The sequence below is a fragment of the Eucalyptus grandis genome, chromosome 4 (assembly GCF_016545825.1).
Source record: "Eucalyptus grandis isolate ANBG69807.140 chromosome 4, ASM1654582v1, whole genome shotgun sequence".
NCBI classification, from domain to species: Eukaryota; Viridiplantae; Streptophyta; class Magnoliopsida; order Myrtales; family Myrtaceae; genus Eucalyptus; species Eucalyptus grandis.
The window spans coordinates 15,887,461-15,908,696 of record NC_052615.1 but is presented as its reverse complement, the minus strand read 5'-3'; the positions used below and the strand labels follow the sequence as shown (position 1 = coordinate 15,908,696).

Here is a 21,236-nt window from a genome sequence, read left to right as displayed (position 1 = left end):
TAGAGGACAAAGGAAATAAGGGAAAGGATGAGAGGATTTAGGAAATTTTGTTGAATTTGCAATGATTAAGATTTTGGAAAAATCTTGAGAAATCCCTCTCCCTCCCCTATGGATGCCACACCTTTCTCCTCCTCTCTCTCTCTCTCATTTTGCTTCTTTTTATTCTTCTTCTTCATTATCATCTTTATCTTCATCTTCATCTTCATCTTCTTCTTTTTCTTCTTCAATTTTCCTCCATAGCCGCCCCTCCCTAGCCGTGACCACCGCCTCGTCTGTGCCACCCGTTCAAGCCACCACTACCGTTCTCACCACCTCACTGAGCACCACTGTCCACTATTATCTCCATCTCCACCATCAGTGCACCACCACCCAAGCCAAGCCAAGCTTGGCTGTGGGTTTTGAGGAGTCACTGGTGCCACACCGTCTTCACTGTCGCTCGTCCGTGCCATCACCGTTCCTCGCGCCGCCGCTCATCGACCTCACCACTACCACAAGCCACCACTGAACACCCCTTCCTCCTTACCTAAGCTGTGGGTCTCAAGTCTCAAGTTGCCGCCGATGTTTGCGTCTTCACTCAAGCCGTGAGACCGGAGTTCTCGTCGTTGTCGCGTCACCGTTGTTGTGAGCTGGCCGTTGTCACGAGCTTGCCGTTGCTGGAAAAATGGTGAGTTAACTCCTAATCCTTGATTAGAAAATTGATTGTGTTTAGGGGTAGTTTAATTTAGGGCTAATGGTAGTTAGTGGCCTTTAATGATAGTTTAGCCCTAACTAAGGTTAAGGATAGGGATAGATTAGATTAAGACTAATAGAGATTAGTCTTAATTAAGGATGGTTAGTTTAATTAATCATGTTTAGATTAATTAAGTGTGGTTAGTTTAATTAATTTTAATTAGTTTAATTAATATTTTTTAGTTTTAATTAATTGCAGTTAGTCGTAATTAATTGCAATTAGTGGAAATTAATGATATATTAGCCGTTCTTACAAAAAAAAATGATAGATTAGCCGTTAAGTAGAATTTTATGCTTGATTTATTGGATTATGCATAATTATGACTGTTTGAGCTTGTAATACCATGTTGTTGATTGCCCAAATCATGAGTTTAAATGCTATTTAAAAAAAATGGTTTATTTAAAAAGAAAATGGCAAACTTTGAGGTGTCATGTTTGGATGCGGAGTTTTACATGCTAAATGGGGCAATGGGGTTTTAAATGAAAGAGTGCAAAGTTTGGTAGGTTGATTTTAAGTACGTGACCACGTGCGATTATTTTACCAGAATTTTAAATATGAAAATTTTCCAAGATTTGTTATTTAAGCACGAACTCTGTTACACTGGGCTAATTGATGGCAAATAAAAATCGGCTTGAGTGTGAAAGTGCTTGTGTGGTCACTTAATTGAATCAGTCACCTAATGACAGTTTAGTTTATTGGATGCCCAGCTGGGGTCTGGATGTCGAGTCGTGGTTGAGGTTGGACCGATGCTATTTATGGAATGCCAATCTAAGCGGGGTTCTAGACGATATTGTGCTTGATGGGGCGAGACGATGTCTAGTCATACCGGAAGACCGCCAACTCGTACGTTGGCCATGGCCTGATGGGTTGTAATAATCGAAACACGTGTAAATAATTGTGTTACATTATGAGCCGAAACTGTGAGGCACGGTATGAGACCGGCCAAAATAGGTTTTACTCTATAATCGAGACTCATGTAGATGCACTCGTGTAGATGCTTGGTGCATGTTTAGGCTGCCTCCCTGACGAAAATCTAGGGGGTCTCAGGCGGTTATTAAGTAGGTTAAAGGGCTTCTCTCAAGCGATGTGGGACAGCTAAGATCCCTATAGCATGCACCCGGATCCACCTTAACCTAGCTTTGATGCCAATTTGGGAGGTCTCGGCCTTATTGGCATCAAAGCTGATTGCACAAAAATGGGCAGATAGTTTGTGTTTCTTCTTCCTCTCTTAGTTTTTATGATTTGTTCTCGAAACTTGGTTTTCTTCTGCTGGTTTTGATCCTTCAAAAAGGCATCGCATGCAGAAATGAAGGCCATGCAAAAGGTATGTATGTGCGTGCCTTGATTAGGGTCAACTCTACATCTAATTTGGGTCTCACATTCACATTTATGGAGTTTTAATCAACGTTTGTTGCATGAAATTTAGCGCACGTAAGCAAATTTTCCACTAAAGGTTAGGAGAATTACCAACCTTTTTGGGCTTTTTCTTTCCAAGTTTCTAGGGGGGAGCATATCCAGGCGACCCGATTCGGAGCCTTGGATGCGGTTGATGTAAGTTTTATTACCTAACCAAAGGATCAATAATCAGGAGAAATTTTTACCCAAAAAAAAAAATCAGGAGAAATTGTTCATATTTGCACTAGTATCACATTTTTTCTTCATAATTATTGTTATTTAAAAGATGTATTTTGCCTAACCATCTGTTGCTATTGTCGGAAGCCCTTCGTGGGAATAAAAGTTGATGAAATGGTAATACATCCTAAATATGTTACTCCAGAACATTAGAACATTCAGCCTCTTTTCGTTAGCCTTTCCCTAGTTAAGGAAATGTAGACTTGTCTTAAACATGGACACGTCAATACTATACCCTTCAACATATGAAATCATGTCACAAATTGTACTATAAATCAGTAAAATAATAGCATAGGAATGTAACACAGGCTGAAGTCTCTCATTAGTGATCCTCGCCGAGTAATGATGTTGATATTGCTAGTATGAGTACCTAGAGGGGGGTGAATAGGTGCCTAAACAATTTATCGATATACGAAAGCGATTCTTAACATATGATAGAAAGTAAATTCTCTCTTAATTAACAAAATGAAATACGATTGAGGTAGACAGAGAGAGGAAGAGAAAATTGAACACAAGATTTATAGTGGTTCGGCTTATTCCAAGCTTACGTCCACTCTTCCGCACTGACAGCCCACCGGCTGGATTTCACTATGATCAAAAGAGAAGTTACAGCACAGCTTTGCCTTGATTCCACAGTGTAGATGTTCTACCACACCTTCTCAAGGTCTCTCACAAATATAGACTCTCTTTTGTATACAAGTATTTGCTCAAAGGATTTATCTAAACAAATAGGAGCTTCAGACTTTGGAATTTTTCTATCGCGCACACCTTGAACAACTAAGACAGTCTTCCTTATATACTCCTTTATGCCATCATACCCGTTGGCACTTACCAAAGGAATTCCTCCAATCTACCCGTTGGACGGAATCAATTAGGAAGATTGTTCAAGCTATTAAAGGAACGTGTTGATAGCCCATCAACTCGTTCGCCCATACAATCGGATCTCGGTTTCCATAAGCGAGAACCTTCCAATAATACTTAGACAATCATCGGATCTTCAATTATCGAGTCAATCTTCGATCAATCAAAGGACTCCGTTATGTCTTCTCCAACCACGAGATCTTCTCCAGTTGATAAGGTCAAATCCTTAACAAAACATCAAGTTCTGGATAACATTTCTTCAACGGATTAGAGACTGTCAATGAGGATAGACTTTGAGTCTTCAGTCTGGTTGTCTGGAGGTCTTCAGACTTTAAATAGCAGAGTCCGCAAGCCTTCGACTAGATCGATAGAAACGTTTTGTCAACTTCAAAACACTTCAAGAATATTTCTCCAACAATCTCCCCCTTTTTTATGGTGACAAAACTTTCCTGCAGATTTGGATATCTTTGACTTGCAAAACATTCCTCAAACGCATATGCATATCTTATAGAGATAAATGGCTAACAGAATAACACTAGAATCTGCAACCACAGAAAATAGGTTAGTCTAGTATATGATTAAGCCATTCATAAGATATCAATAGTAGTTAATAGAAGTAGTCAAGTCCAAGTCTAGTTCAGTTCTCATCCAGACACAAAACAAAGTCAAACAGGTTCAAACCATAAACCTCAAAACAAAACCAACCAGGTTTAAACCATAAACCTCAAAACAAAACCAACAAACAAAAAGTTTAATGGATGAAAAGTTTTTGATCAAATCTTGCATCTCTCCCCCTTTTGTCATCATTAAAAAGGATGAGATGAAGTTAAGATTGCTTGGGAACGCGGACAAGCTGGAAATCTTCCATAGATCGAACGATGCCTTCCGGCCTCTTAAAGTCTTCCTTTAGTTGTGCAATCTCCTCACTCTTGGCATTGGACCGAGTCGAATAGAGAGGGCTTGCATTTTATCATTTAATGAACAGGAAGAAGCTTGACCTTCATTCTTCAAGCTTTGAACTTCGCATCCCAAGGCATAAATCTGACCTCGCATCTCCAAGAGAATATCCATGATTCTGCGAAAATCTGCTCCATTATCAGTCTGAGTACTTGCTTCGGCTCGATCTGATGGAGTAAATGCAGACGATGGTAGATCAGCATAATCTTGTAGATTTGGCGATGACACTTCATGACCTTCTTCTGGAAACTGAGATGCATAAACATCCTCTGGGTCTGCTGGTGAGCGACTGACTCCTTCACTTGCATCAGGACATGAAGATCGCACTCCTTTCTCCCGATCCCCCCGTTTTCATGCCTACAGTGGAGAAGAGTGTTCCTCATGTTCTCCTTCTTCTCTTCTTTCTTCTTCTGGTCTTTCCTCCTCTGTTTCTTTTTCAGCTTGTAATTCTTCTGCTTCCTTCTCCTCTGCTTCTTTTGTCCTTTGTTCCGAGTCTTGCTGTGGAACAGGACGACTTAAATTCTTTAAGGCCAATGCATAGAGGGTGATGTCTTCCTCATCATCTTCATCCTCTACGAGAAGAGCTCTTCTTTTCTTGGATGGAGCAACCATGGGCTCCTTCCCTTTTCTTTTAGCTGCAGAAGATATTTGATGAGATTTTGCAGGAGTCTTCTCCTTGAATTTCTCCAACTCCTTGCTCAGTTCTTTCAAACGCATTTTGGTAACCATTTTCAGACCTACCACCATATGATCGCATGGTCAAACACAAAGGATTTGTGGAGGCTGAATATTCAGATGTTTGAATAACTTCGTAACAAGGCTTGGATAAGGGAGTTGACCTCTGTCCTTCATCATTACTCTATACATGTGAAACATCACAGTGTGAGGGAGAGAAAACCTTTTTCCAAAAAGAATGGCATACATCAGCTTGGCCTCTGAACTTGAGACATCAGTCTTGGAAGTTGATTTCGGTCGGAGACAATTAATCACAATCTTGTGAAGCAAGATGTTGAATGCACACATCCTTAAGTAGGTGATCTTTTCATCTGTTCTCCTGTTCTTCACTAGTTCAAGTGTGGCCCGAGCAATGGAAACTTTGTTTGTTTGATATCTTCCTCTTTCGACTTCTAACACATCTGCCAGCATGTTCATATCCACAACATAGTCTTGGTCTTTTACGCTGAAAGAGAATCTATTCGCATCCAAAAGCTTAGATTTGAATAGAAATATGCAGTTAATTCAGCATATGCCTCTGTAGAGTCAGAGCAGAACTTTTCAAGTTGAAGATAACTGAACTTTTCCCTTAAGTTCACATTCACTGCATCCAGAAAATCAAAATCCACACTCCTAGGGTTTATTACCCCACACTTCAGCAATTTTGAGTACAGATCCTTTTGCTCCTTTAATCTGAACAAATCTCCCTTTTTTCCTTGATTTTCAACCGCAACACCCATCTTCGGTTGAAATTGACTGTATAATTTATCATCATCATTCCCATCCACAGGATTCGGCCCCCAGTCATGAGGATCACTTGGGATATTTGCAAGGGTTTCCTCAGCCACCCCTTTTCGAGCAATTCCCAAACTTTCCATTTTTTTCAGAAAAATATATTCGTTCCCATGTCCTTTTTCTTTAAGAAAATCATCAATGTATTTCAAAGGAGTACGAATTCCTTTTAGGGCACGATATAACTGGTAAATATAAGCAGGCTTTTGAACTCTTACAGGGTCTGCATCATCGGTAATTTCTTCCTGTTGTTGATGATCAACTCCTTGAGGACTAGATGGAGGAGAATGACGCTGTTGAGAATGTTGTGGGCTCGCTTGCTGTTATGGAGTAACTTCATCTTCAGTAAGATCGAAGTGCGTAGGCCCCTCACTCATTCTCTGTGGTCCCCTGATTGCGATTCTTGAGGACTTTCTTGAAGATGACATCTTTCTCAGTGTTTGGAAGATTCCTTGCTTGACTTTCCCGGGAAAGATGACAACTTTTTGAGGATTGAGCGAAGAAGACAAACGGGAATGGAGGATTGATGCTTTCTAGGGTTTTTGAGAGAAAAGTGAAGAGGAATCGACAGTGCACAATCGGTTAAAAAGAAGAGTAAACGAACCGTCACAAAGGAAATAAAAAAATGCCTTTTCAAAATAACTGTCTTTATCCGCAAAAATAGCTATTTCAAAAATAACTTCCCTTTTGAAAATGAAGCGATGCAATATTTACGTCAATTAAATATAGCAACAATTTAAACACGGTCGATGATCGTACCTTTTCAAGATGAGATTCAAGGGAGAAAGACTTACAGTCTGACGGACGTACCAAGACTGTCTTTCAGATAAAGTCTTGTAAGTCTGAGTCTAAAAATCTTTAGACTTTGATATCCTCATACCTCAAAATGTTGAGTCTGGACCGTATAGACTCAAATTGATTTTTCTCCAAAGGCTTTGTGAATATATCAGCTAGTTGATTTTTTGAGTCAACAAATTGAATTGAAACATCTCCATTTTGAACATGATCTCTAATAAAGTGATGTCGAATCTCTATATGCTTTGCTCTTGAGTGGAAAATTGGATTTTTGGTGAGATTGATAGCGCTGGTGTTGTCGCAATTAATCTCCGTGCATGAGTCTTCAATTTCAAAGTCTCTTAGCTGTTGTTTTATCCATAGAATTTGCGAACAGCAGCTTCCCAAGGCTACATACTCTGCTTCTGTTGTTGAAAGAGACACAGTGCTTTGTTTCCTTGAAAACCAAGACACTGTCCTGTTTCCAAGCAACTGGCAAGTTCCCAAAGTGCTTTTTCTATCAACTCTGCAACCGGCCAGATCTGCGTCTGAATATCCCAGAAGATTAAAGTCTCCCTTCTTAGGATACCAAAGACCTATGCTTGATGATGAAGCCACGTATTTAATGATGCGTTTCGCAGCACTGAGATGGGATTATCTAGGATCTGATTGAAACCTTGCACGAGATGCAAACACTCAACAAAATGTCGTCTAGAAGCAAGTAAGATAAAGAAGTGAACCAATAATGCTCCTGTACAGCTTTTGATCAACTTTCTTCCCTTCTTCATCTTTGTCTATCTTCAAAGAACTTGACATCGGTATGTCGGTCTTTTGCACTTCTCCAGTCAAATCTTTTGACAAGATCATTAACATATTTTTCTTGATAAATAAAGGTTCATTCCTTCAATTGTTTTATTTGAAGACCAAGAAAGAATGTTAACTCTCCCATCATACTCATTTCAAATTCATCCTGCATAGACTTAGAAAATTTCTTGCACGTATTTTCATTTGAAGATCTGAAAATAATGTCATCCACATATATTTGAACAAGTAAGAAACTTTTGATTTCCTTTTTGATAAATAAAGTCGTATCTACTTTACTTTTGACAAAACCATTTTGTATTAAAAACTTACTTAATCTGTCGTACCAAGCTCGAGGTGCTTGCTTTAAACCATACAAAGCATTTTTCAGTCTGAAGACTGAGTCTGGCTTCTTTGGGTCTTCAAACCCTGGTGGTTGTTCCAAATAAACTTCCTCATGGATAAATCCATTTAGGAAGGCGCTTTTGACGTCCATTTGGAATAACCTGAAATTCTTATAACAAACAAACGCAAGTAATAGTCGAATAGCTTCTAACCTTGCTACTGGAGCGTAAGTCTCATCATAGTCTATTCCTTCTTCTTGCGTATATCCCTTGGCCACGAGTCTTGCTTTGTTTCGTACGACTTTTCCTTTCTCATTCATCTTGTTTCGAACACCCATTTAGCTCCAATAACAGTTTTACCTTTTGGTTTGGATGTCAATTTCCAGACATCATTAATGCTGAACTGTCTGAGCTCTTCTTGCATAGCTTCAATCCAGCTTTCATCAGACAAAGCTTCTTCTATGTTTTTTGGTTCAATTTCAGAAACAAGTGCTACAGCACTAGACTCTTCTCGCCTTTTGGATCTGGTGCGAATTCCTTCATTAATTTCGCCAATTATAAGATCTTTGGGATGACTGGATTTATGCTTCCAGTTACTTGTTGATTTGTCTATTTGATGATCTCTCTCTTTGATTGAATCTTCACGAACATCCTGATGCTGGTTTCCCAGAGTCTGAGATGCTTCTTGAGTTGTAAGCTTTGGAAGGTCTGGAGCAGGTTCAGACTCTTCTTGATGAGTCTGACTTGATTCATCTTGAGTTGAGTCTTGAAATTTGACATTCATTGACTCCTCCACAGACTGGTTTTTCTTGTTATAGACTCTGAAGGCTTTGCTTGATGTAGAATATCCAAGGAAGATACCTTCATCTGTTTTCCCAGAATACATGGAGTACATGGATCAGTCTTTTGATAGGGTAATCTGGGTAGTCCTCGAACAAGCTATTTTGATGAGATTTTGGCTAATTGCTTCATGTTGACATGACCAAGCTTTCTGTGCCATAAGCTTGCTTCGTCTTGAATTGAGATAAAACATTGCGATTCATTTGGTTTCACATCCAGAAGATAGATGTTTCCATGTCTACGACCCATGAAAGACGAGTAGAGTCTTTACCGATTCCGTAACATATTCCTTCTTGAAAGAAGATCTTGAAGCTAGTATCACACACGGTTGACTAATGCTGAGAAGATTGTAATTGAGTCCTTCCACTAAGGAAACATTACTTATTGTGAGATTTCCAATTTTCACAGTTCCAAATCCCACAATACTTCCTTTGATGTTTCCTCCAAATGAAACTTTTCCACCATTTACTTGAGCAAGCTTTATGAAACATTTTGAGTCTCCTGTCATGTGTCTTGAGCATCCACTGTCAAGATACCACTTTACCTTTTTCTTGACGGTGACCTGCATTTTTAAAAAGAGTCTCAAGCTTTCTTTGGTACCCAAACTTTCTTGGGTCCTTTGGTGTTAGTAACATAAACAGTATTAGCCCATATTTTCTTAACAGGTTTCCAAACCATAGGACACTCTTTTTCAAAATGATCCGGACTGTTACATTTTGAACATTTTAGAGCATTTCTACCTACAGATTTAACAAAAACTTTCTTGAAGTGATTTTTGTAAACCTCACTCGAGAGTCTTTTCTTAATTCTTTCTTTTACTTTAGGAAAATCAATCAAGGGAATTGTTTCTTCTATCATACCTAGACCAGACTTATTGAAGTAAGGTCTTTGTGCTGAAAGAATTTTCTCAAGTTTTTCAGACCCTATAGAAAATTTCTTTGATATATTTGATAAGTCTGTTTTTAAAAAAACATTTTCTTTTAAAAGATTATCTTCATTTTCTTTAAGATTGGAAACAGACAAGTCTAGACTTTTAACTCTTTCGCTAAAACATTTTCCTTTTGTTTTAGAGCTGAGTTTTCTTTTTTCAGTTTGGAAATTCTTTTGAGAGAAGTCTTAAGATTAAAGCATAGTTCATCAATATATTTAGAAACTTTGACAGGAATTTTAAAATTACTTGCCTCAAATTCACTATCTGAGTCTGATTCAGAGTCTGAGTCTGATTGTGCCATCAGACATAGATTGGCATATTCATTATCACTTTCTTCACACTCGTGTCACTCCAGTGTTTCGGCTTTGAGAGCTTTTCGAAATTTTTCAGCTTTTCCTTTCTTCTTCTTCGAAGAGGACAGTTGGGTCCGATGTGTCCCTTTTTCTTACATTCAAAGCAGACTATGTCTTTGTTTGGTTCCTCATCATCAACAGACTTGGTCTGTTGTATTTGAAAGCTTTGTTTCTTTGAGTTGAACCTTCTTCCTTTTCTATTCAGTTTTCTGAATCTTCTTATCATGAGAGCAAGCTCCTCATCGTCCATATCTTCTTCAGAATCTGTATCATCATAATCATCATTTGATTTTAATGCAATGGATTTCTTACCTTTTGGATCTTCATCTTCATTGATCCGTTCCACTTCATAAGATTGAAGAGTTCCAATTAGCTCGTCGACGATAGTGGCATAATTCTCTACGTCTCTCTTATCGAAGTCTTTATGTGATTCCAATCCCCTCGGAGAGTCCACGCAAGAGCTTGTTTACCTTCATGGGATCGAAGTTGGTTGACCTTGATTTTCAAGACCATTCACAATATCTCGTAAAACGACTAAACATGTCGATAGTGATTCTCCTGGTTTCATTCTCGAAGGCTTCATATTGACCGAGAAGAATGTTGATTCTTGTTTCCTTCACTGACCGTTCCTTCATAGGTGATATGCAATCTGTCCCAAACTTCTTTTCTGTACCACAAGAAGATATTCTATTATATTCAGTTGGTGATAAAGCACAATATAAGGAGTAAATTGCTTTTGCATTGAGTGTTTGTCTCTTGATTATTTCTTCCCGAGACATTCCGCTGGTTTCTTCGCTTTCTTTTCCTCTTTCGTAGACTGATGCAGTGGTAGGATTAATTGCTTTTTCTACAACGTCCCATTCCAGAGGATCCTTTGATCGTAGGAAAGTTTTCATCTTGTTCTTCCAGATGTTGTAATCCTTTCCATCAAAGTAGGGTGGTCTGGTATTGCTTTGCCCTTCCATCAGCCCTGGTGCTAGCATACTAGCCATGGATCTTTTACTATGAAGTAAAACACTTCAAATAAAGTAAGTATACAGGCTCTGATACCAATTGATATTGCTAGTATGAGTACCTAGAAGGGGGTGAATAGGTGCCTAAACAATTTATCGATATACGGAAGCGATTCTTAACATATGATAGAAAGTAAATTCTCTCTTAACTAACAAAATGAAATACGATCGAGGTAGAGAGAGTGAGGAAGAGAAAATTGAACACAGGATTTATAGTGGTTCGGCTTATTCCAAGCCTACGTCCACTCTTCCGCACTGACAGCCCACCGGCTGGATTTCACTATGATCAAAAGAGAAGTTACAGCACAGCTTTGCCTTGATTCCACAAAGTGTAGATGTTCTACCACACCTCCTCAAGGTCTCTCACAAATATAGACTCTCTTTTGTATACAAGTATTCGCTCAAAGGATTTATCTAAACAAATAGGAGTTTCAGACTTTGGAATTTTTCTATCGCGCACACCTTGAACAACTAAGACAGTCTTCCTTATATACTCCTTTATGCCATCATACCCGTTGGCACTTACCAAAGGAATTCCTCCAATCTACCCGTTGGACGGAATCAATTAGGAAGATTGTTCAAGCTATTAAAGGAACGTGTTGATAGCCCATCAATCCTGTTCGCCCATACAATCAGGATCTCGGTTTCCATAAGCAGAACCTTCCAATAATACTTAGACAATCATCGAATCTTCAATTATCAAGTCAATCTTCGATCAATCAAAGGACTCCGTTATGTCTTCTCCAACCACGAGATCTTCTCTAGTTGATAAGGTCAAATCCTTAACAAAACATCAAGTTCTGGATAACCTTTCTTCAACGGATTAGAGACTGTCAATGAGGATAGACTTTGAGTCTTCAGTCTGGCTGTCCGGAGGTCTTCAGACTTTAAATAGCAGAGTCTACAAGCCTTCAGACTAGACTGATAGAAACGTTTTGTCAACTTCAAAACACTTCAAGAAGATTTCTCCAACAGATGTTGCATAATCAGTAAATTATAGGATAAGCTCTTTTCTTTTGCGTTAATTCATGGTAACCTAAGTTGTATGACGTACTTTAACGTTGTGCCTACAACCAACTAATATGCCCTTTCCTTTGCATTAATCCCTCTAAGTAGAACTTGACCTGAAAATATCATCTGATTATGTTCATGTATTTATTATTCCAAGGATATATTTTAGGTAGGATTTCACATCTACATTTCATCCATATACATGTATTATTAGGCAAATCGATGTGAATAGTAGAGTTTGTCATTAAATATTTACCGTACTTTACATTATTTTGTGGCGTAAAGACCATCTTACCCTATTGTTTATGTGTTATAGATGTGCATAACAAATTATAAGTAGCGATGTTACTGTTGATCATGCTTTAAGATGAAATGTTAGATAGTATGGGTTAAGATATACCCAACAAAATCGTATGGGAAAATGGAGATGATTAAATGGTAGACAGTCCTAAAATTTGTATTGAATATTAGTTCAAAATCAAATCTGCCAAAACAAGCTTCGCAAACCAAATTTGGACAAGGACCATCACATTAACAACGGAACATGGAAAAATTTTGTTATTTTATTCTAATTTTGAATATGTAAATTTGAAGGTTGGACATTAGTCTTTGTGTCCGATATTGCTAGGCAACTATTTCTAGTAGTTAAAATTGATTTTTGTTGACTCGGTTCATTTGGGTCGATCGTTAATGTAATATACAATTGCGATGTACATTTATTTTATCTTATATAAATAGATAGTAGATATAATCGAATGGGGGAGTCAAAGTTGTCGATGCAAATAGTTGAATTCAAATGAGACGTGCATCGAACTTGCCCAGAAAGGGACAGCACTGGAAATTTTTGGACAAAGACTTGTTAAATAAAGCTCTACCAAGAACGACTTTAACCAACAATCTTTTGTTTTTCCTTTTAAAAAACACGACCAACCGGAAAATAACTTTGAAAGGAGTCTTGAGATTGTCAAAATAATTTATACGTAAAACTATGAATATATATTTTCAGAACAAATTGCAACATTTAGGAGGAAGTTATCTCTGAACAGATATTTTCTCAAAAAACATATTGAAAATTCAGAATTTTATAATTTATGAAAAATTACAACATTTCAAGGAGAAGAAGTTATGTCCGAATAGACACAACTCTCCATATGTTATAAAGGTTGTAGGAGCGCCTAATAATCGTTAGATAGAACTAATAAATTCGAAATTAAATAATTAAAAAAATCATGGGTTTATTATAAACATTCACACTGTTTTAATATGACACTGTTTTAATATGACACAATGGTTATTTTATAATTATAAATTTCAATTTTAATAAATAAAAATACTGATCATTAATTAGTACCAAATTGTGTCCACATGAGCACTTACATTTTTTTGAATTGGGATGAGGCGCATTTTAATTTGTTTTACAAACACACTACCAACATTACATACATACATATCTATACCAATACCTCTTAGCTCGGTCTCACGCTTGTTGGCTTTCAATCGATGGTCATATCATCAGATTCACAGCAAGTATTTGATTGTTAAATTCTACAAGAGATGTAGCAGGGTTGTTAACTTCTTTTTATGGTTCTTGTTTCTTTGACTTTCTAAGTTTGCAGGTGGAGCCAGAGGAGGCAGCCCAAGATGTTATGAGTGTAAGTCTGCTGCCTAAATCAGGCGACTGAAAATGCTCATTGTTATTGTAAGATATCCATTATTCGAACGGAGGGTGTCGTGCCACTGCAACTTTTTCTCCTCTGGGAAGAACTGTAGAAACCCCAAATTACAGCTAACAATTCATCTCTATCTGTTATACTCGTACCTATCATCATATCAATTCGTGTTAGCGTCAATATATCAACATCTTTCGAGTGACAAGCCAAATAATTATTGGCTAATCTTATTGTTGCATTTCGCGATTTATTCAGATTTTGTCTATATATTTCTTCAGGATCATTCAATGGTTGAGATTATAGTCAAATTTTTATTTATTTATATCAAATTCTTAGCTCATTCATTTTGTTTTTTGATCATTGATGATTTTTTTCATACCTCTTAGAAAGCTAGTAACAAAGTTAAGATGCCATTCTCTTTTTTCTACACGAGAAAGTTCCTCAAGATAATCTTGAATTTTTTTTTTTGTATAATTCAATCTTTGTTTCGTTGATGGTCATAGATATTAGCAATGAATATGAAGGGATAAATATATTTGATTTAAGAATAAATAGCCAAAATGAGAAAGTTTAGGTATGTACACAAATGAGTATATCTTGCTAAATGAATATAATGCAATAAGACTATTGAATGGAGTACGAAGAGATCCATTATTGTCTTTTCTATTGAATATCAATCACATGATGATCTAATATCATTTAATTTTCAATTAAACTAGTAGCATACACACGCGTTGCACAGGCGTTATTTTTTTTATTTAAGTTGTGTAAAATTAGAATATGCTTGTTGGTATAATTATTCATTTAATCATATCATATTTCATGTAAATCTTCATCTTCTCCAGACTGAATCCGACCTGGGTTTTCATTATGGATCCTATGCATTTCGGGTCAAATTGGGTTAGAGATAACGCACAACCCTTACAATTTGGGTTGGGTCGGGTCGGGTAGCAAGGAAACCCGACCCGACTTGAGCCATTGACACCCTTAGTCTATGGAGACAAGGTGGGAGCGGTGGTTCTCTATGAAGGAACTATTGATGCTCGACAGATTCACATATTTTCAATATTTTTGTTCAAAGATGGAATCGTCCTTCACCACCTACTCAATGGCAGGACTGTGGAAACTTCAAGACCAAAGACTTTGAACTTTAAGCGGGCACGACCTTGACTGAAGAACCACTTCTGTATAAATAGGGAACGACGCAAAGGGGCCAAAACAGCTTATCAGACGAGAGAGAGAGAGAGAGAGAGAGAGAGAGAGAGAGAGAGAGAGAGAATAGTATCAAAACTGATTGCAGAAAAATGGCAGAGAGAGCTTGTGCTCGTTCTTCCTCTCTCAGCTTTTATGATCTGTTTTCCAAATTTTGTTTTCTTCTCTTGGTTCTGATCCTTCAAAAAGGCTCATGCGGAAGAAATAACACTGCATCAGGTATGTTTATGAATACGTGTGTCTTGATTAGTGTTCAACTACACATCTGATTTAGCATACACAAGTCAATTTTCTAACAAAGATCAGGAGAATTATTAATCTTTTCTGACTCTTTCTTTCTCTTCGGAGGCAAAGGGCCGGTAATTCCAGGAGACCCGCCGGGGAGCCCTGGATGTCGTTGATGTAAGTACCTACGAAAACTTGCGCGTATTTTGCATCGATACCATGTTTTCATTTTAGATCACTATTATTTGGAGAATGTATTTGGCTGAACCGTTTGTTGCCATTGTCGGAGGTCCTTCGTTTGAATAATAGGTGGTAAATTGGCAATACATCGTACATACGTTACTCCGAAAAAAACAGAACATAAAAATTCAGGGCTCTTTTCCGAAGTCTTTCCCTCGTTAATGGAATGAGGACTTCTCGGACAAGTGCATACTATACCCTTTAATATATGAATCATGCGCCAAATTGTACTAAAAACCATCACAGCAATAGCATAATTAATAACATATGTTGATTCATAGTAAACTAAGTCGTATACATCCACATATTAAACATTATGGATACAGCCCATTAATTAGCTCTTTTCTTTTGCATAAATCCATCTAAATAGAATTTGAACTTAAGATATTCTGTGAACCCATTATTACTAGGATATAGTTTACACACATATTAAGTTGTTCCCACCTCCGTTTCATCCATATTCGATGTATTATGAGGCAAATGAATGTGAATTATGGACTTTTCTATGATATATTTACTGTATTTTACATCATTTTACCAATGCAGAAAACAATTTTACCCTATTTTAGATGTGTTTACCACCTCCGAAAATGGTAACTTGGGTTCTATAAATGTGCACGACAAATTATAAGTATCGTTTCATTGCTACTTTTGTTTGTTCATCATAGGTTTTGTGAATTATCTTAATCATGCTTTTTGAGGACATATTAAGATAGTACGGGTTAAGATATGCACAAAAAAAAAGTGTATTGGAAAGCGGAATTGATGTTAAGATAGATCATCTAAGAATTGGGATTGAATCTTAGTTAAAAAATAAAACATGTCAAAATAAATTGCACGAACCAAAATTGGATAAGGACCATAGCACATCAATAATGGAACATGAATTTTTTGTATCCTTATTTTTACGATCAGTATATAAAAGCTTGGACATTATTTTGGGTGCCCAATATTGTTTTCGGTTCATTCGGGTCAATCATTAGCTTAACAAATGACTTGGATGACGATCTTTTCTATCTCAACCTTAGATGCATTGAGTGATAGATCTCGTAACTAACATTTCTCATATGAACGGGCCGTTCATATAATTGAGATATCAAATGGGAGCACTAGCCAAGGTCGAGGACGCAGTGAAAATGATTAAATGGGAGGGCGATAAGGTAAATGCATGCAACTTGCTCAGAAAGTGAAAGCACTGGAATTTTCTTGACCAAATACTTTTGGAATTGAGCTCTTCCAAGCTCGACTTTGACTTTGAACGATTTATACATTCACACATGCATTTCTGAACTGATTCTTCCTATTTGAGTCTCGCGCTTGTTGGCTTTCGATCAATGGTTATCGACATGAGCAAGTTACTGATTGGTAAATGCTAAATGAGACGTAGTAGGGTTGTTGACTTCTTTTTTAATTTTTAATTTTTTTGCTATTCTGAGTTTGCAGGTAAAGCAAGTGGAGGCAACCCAAAGTTGAGTCCAGGATGCTATTGATGCAAGTTTATTACAAAAATAAGGCTACCGAATGGTTATTGTTGTGGTATCCTTTGTTCGAACAGAGGTTATCGTGCCACCACAACCGTTTCTCCACTACATTAGAACCACATGAACCCTATCAGTGTGGTCAAATCGTCATTTATATGTTGTACCCATACCTATTATCGTATCAATTCGTGTCAGCATCAATATATCGTAACTTTTACTTGACAAGTCAAATAATTACTGGTTAAGCTTATTACTTCATTCATGTTGTATTCAGATTTTCTCCATATACTTTTTACTGTATCTTGCCGCGTTTTTATTGCCTGAACAAATAGTCTTGTTTCGACAGCTCTACCCGCACACCTTCCTTTTTAGCTTTTCCCACAAAGTCACGTTCTCATTCTTGTGTAGCACTTAATCATTGACCAACATATATCAATAGTATGAGGTCCTAGAGGTGACTTCCACGTGGCTCGAGTTGCCATGTAGCACGTTTGACTATAAGGCCCTAAAGGTGGCTCACATGAGTTCACATTACCATATAACACTTACCCCTTCACCAGTCCATATGACAATTGGTTTCATATACTGAATCAAATCACCTTTCATAAAACAACTCAAAGCCAATGAAATTCTATAAAAAAATTTTTGCAAACCCAAAATATATCATCTTACCCTACTCTATTTATCAAATAAAATATATAATATACAAGACATTACTCATATCATTTCGGAATTCATTTCATAAACCAATAACATTTCAAAATGTCTCCCAAATTATTTTAGAACTCATTCAATAAATTTGTTTGCAACATAACACATATATGTAAACTTTCACAACAACTTCCATAACACGTTTTCTAAAACATTCATAAATAATCAAGAAATGGTAAATGTTGATCTAGTTTGTTATGCAATAGCAATCCCATTCCATAACTTATATAATATATAATCCATATTGCTTTCGAAACAGGAATTGATAAACTTGAAGAAGAGATAACACCACTCACCTTGGAATGCCTACGATCAAACAATGTAGCTATATGTACCAACAATCTCATAATCCTATCAATATTTGAGGTTAAAATGAGAGCTTGTTACCCACCATTCGTTAAGTTTTTGTGATGTATTTGGTTGAATAGGGAAATCGTAAAAAATCTTTTGATTGTCATCTCCCATCGTTCCTGCTCGAGAGCACTTGTTTTAAGCCCGTCAAGCGTGGAATCTGCTCATGGATATAGGAGACTTCAATATGCATGATTTGAATTTTTGGAGGAGATATCATGTTAGCTTGTCAGTGTTGGCCTCTGTCCTCGATGGAGAAGAACTTCTTGACCTCACCATGTTTTCTTGCAAATCTTGAGCGTTACCCACGTAAACAATTAGTGACCCGGCATCACTAATCGTATAACCATAAGCAAATCGCATCAGTAACATATGAATGTCACTGAAATACACAGATAACTTAAAATTGTTACCCGCACTTTATAAGTGATAGTCCATCACCCGTTGTCCAAAATAATTTAAACATATGCATTTAGTATCTTATTGCGAGCGCTCATCCTAGCTCCTTCAATTGCTAACACACTTTATCACTCTAGTCAAACCTATGCTCTAATACCATTAGAGATGCGACACCCTCAGCACGTCACAACTAATGTAGAGATACTAGCGCAGTTATCATTTTTGTTTCACTTTTTCTTAAGCATGCAAAAGCGTAAAGAACTAAAGTAATCCTGGGGTGTACAGGGACTTCTACAAACTAGGCAACTTCATTTCTTATTTATTTATATACATTTGCCAGGCGATAGTTTGGGTACAATAGGAAATTTCAAAAGGTTAGTACTATTGACTACACTGTACTATAAGTCGGTCACCCCATCCCAACCTAGTTGTACACGTGGTCGCCTAACCTTGACCCTTGGCTCAATCAAAATCTTCCAAGTTCTCAAAAATCCAACTGCCCTCCTACCTCCCTTCTATTTGGCGGGGTTGCCTACATCTCCTGGCCCATTGAGGAACAGTGGGAGGGGACCCACCATGCGCACATTGATGTGGGCGTACATTTCGACGAACCAAGAGTGACTTGCTCGGTCGGAGGCTCAATATCCACAACCAAATGAGACTTAATCCGGATGAAAAGCGTATCTAGGAAACCAGGGTCTATGGATTCGTCCTCTTGCCAAGTGAAATCGACCGGTACCCCATAACAAACCATAAGAGAGGCAGGTGGGATCGACATTTCTATTGATCTGAAAAGATAAAGTCAACAACTATTGAGTCTAAACCCAGCAAGCGGAAGGTCCACCGGTTTAAAAGTACAACTATTATCAAAGAACCATTTCAAAATAACATAGATCAATAAAAGCATTAACTCAATTTAAAAGTACCAAGGTTGAATTCAGGGAACCTGTAACCCCTGAGCATCTCACACCCACCTAGCATCACAAGGACATACGGGGATTAGCATTAGGCCCCTTAGACATCTAGAGAAACCTAGTTACTCCTCAAGGCATCCCTACTACAACCAAAGGCATTGTCGTCCCAAGGACCGACGGCATTCTTAGTCACACATCCACTTCATGATGCAGTAATTCTATAATTCAATTTAAAATCACGTTGGCGTTACTACTATTCAATGACTCAAGCATGAATCTAACGAATCCTCAGTCATTGTTAAACCTCTAGACTACTATAAACTCACTCGTGCTAATATTAGGTGAACTGCAAAAAGAATCCCACATCCTAGGCCCCAAACTAGCCTTATAAGGTGTTCCGTGTGTCTTTAGAAACAATAGCTGTTGTCTAGGTAAACGGGTTTTAAAATTATGAAACTTTAATATGAGATAGACAAGATCTAGAGAGACAATTTTTCTGAAGAGCTCAAAGTCCGATTCAGCTTGTACAGTTCTAAATAATTTTTGTAATCCGGGCCCACGATAATAAAAATTTCCAAAACATAATAGAGAAGTAAAATACATATTTCGTAGGCTAAATGAGACTGAAAAATCATGGAAATTTAATATACAGTACCATAAGATGTACTCTACAACTTTTATGAAGGACACGTGTTAAAATTTTTGACCAAATTTTTTTTGGAAAATTGAAAGCAAACAGAGGTCGGTTCAGTGACCTCGAAAACAGATTTCAAACCTTGTAGTTTTTCAAATATTGTTTTGTCATACGAAGTTAAAAAATTCTGAAATTAAAGTATGTCGTAGAATAGCCAATAAGAGAAAAATGCCACATGAAATTCACATCACCTAAGTCGGTACATAATTAGCAAAACTTGGGGTTCCGCTAGAATTCGAATCTGTCTTCAATCCAAGTATTAGTTTTGCTTAGGAATTCAGCCACCTCAGTCCCCGTACGTGTTAGATCTCGGCCAACTATGCATTCTACAATACAACCGCGAACTTGACTATTTCGAATTCGACAATTTAGCTAGGTAACGCAATAAAAACCTTCGATCGAATGAGGATCCAAACAATGCCTACTGGATTTTAAGGAAATCATCTCGTCAAACAACAGTCAATTGCTATAGGATAGAACGGAGGATATCTACTAGCCTCAAGTCCTCGTGAATTGTAGTGACGTCTCGGCGGGACTGAGGCGAGGCTGGCAGTAGCGACGGCTTGGTTGAGTTGCGAGGAAAGGACTGCCCCTAGCTTCAAGTTGAGAAGAGGGGCTGTTCCTCGTTGGCTATTGAACAAAGCACGTGGCGACTGCTTGTTGTGAGCAGCAGATGGAAAACTAGTGAGTTGCTGAGGAAGAACGGTGAGGAGAGGTAATCTGCCGAAAGAATAAAGAGAGGAAGAAGTGTAGCGACTTCTTTTGGGGTCCTCAAGCGGTGCCGTTGGAGTTGCGTTCTGTCGGTGCCGACGAGTGTCGTTGGTGGAGGCGCTTGAAATCCTGTTGTCTTCAGATGAAATGGACAGCCGGTCCCCTTGACCGGCCGAGGTGTCCTTGGGCGTTGGTGGCTTGACTTGCGGCACTTGTGGGCTGATGTGGGCTGCTGGCCGGTGGGTTGAATCGGTGTTAGTGTTGGTGGTTGTCGCGGCGGCGGTCCGATAGCCAAGGTGGTTCGACCATGAGCGGGACTGCTGAAGCGAGGCACGAAAAATCTGGTGATGGAATTTAATAGTGGGCTTGGCAATGCGAGGTGATCGCTAGTGACTTGTTCGGATGGCGGCTCAACCACATAGCGCAGGACGACGGAGTGACGGTGGCGCGTTGCGACAATGTCGACTTGACGGTTTGAGTTGTCTTGATGGTGCCAAAGGTGAGTTCATTAACGTGGCGTGGTGAGTTCAATAACATGGCAACATTTGAGGCTTGCTATTTTGTCAAACGAAAAATCCGGATATCACATTAACTGTCCAATTTTTCAAAGAAAGTGACAATTAAAGTATACTTTTCGGAACTTTTGACACTTTAAGTATCATTCCGTGTCAAATTTTAGCACTTGTGCTGTATTCTTGCTTCTATAATGCAAAGTAACTTTGGGTATTTAAGTGTGCCATGTGCCAAGTTTTGGCACTTACACTGTATTTCTACCTTTAAAATGCAAAGTAACTTTCAAATATCTTTTCCATTAATATAAAATGCAATTGAAGTAACTTTTTCAGAGTAAATACCGTCTACAGCCGGTAAGGTGA

The 21,236-nt window shown here is 38.0% G+C and overlaps 1 long non-coding RNA gene across 1 annotated transcript; it reads left to right on the top strand.

The window, feature by feature from the left end:
• The first annotated feature begins 14,671 nt into the window (after positions 1–14,671).
• Positions 14,672–16,839, top strand: LOC104441141. Its single transcript, XR_005550539.1, has 3 exons — positions 14,672–14,854; positions 14,984–15,037; positions 16,544–16,839. It is a non-coding gene; the product is annotated as an uncharacterized LOC104441141 (long non-coding RNA).
• The last annotated feature ends 4,397 nt before the right edge of the window (positions 16,840–21,236 follow it).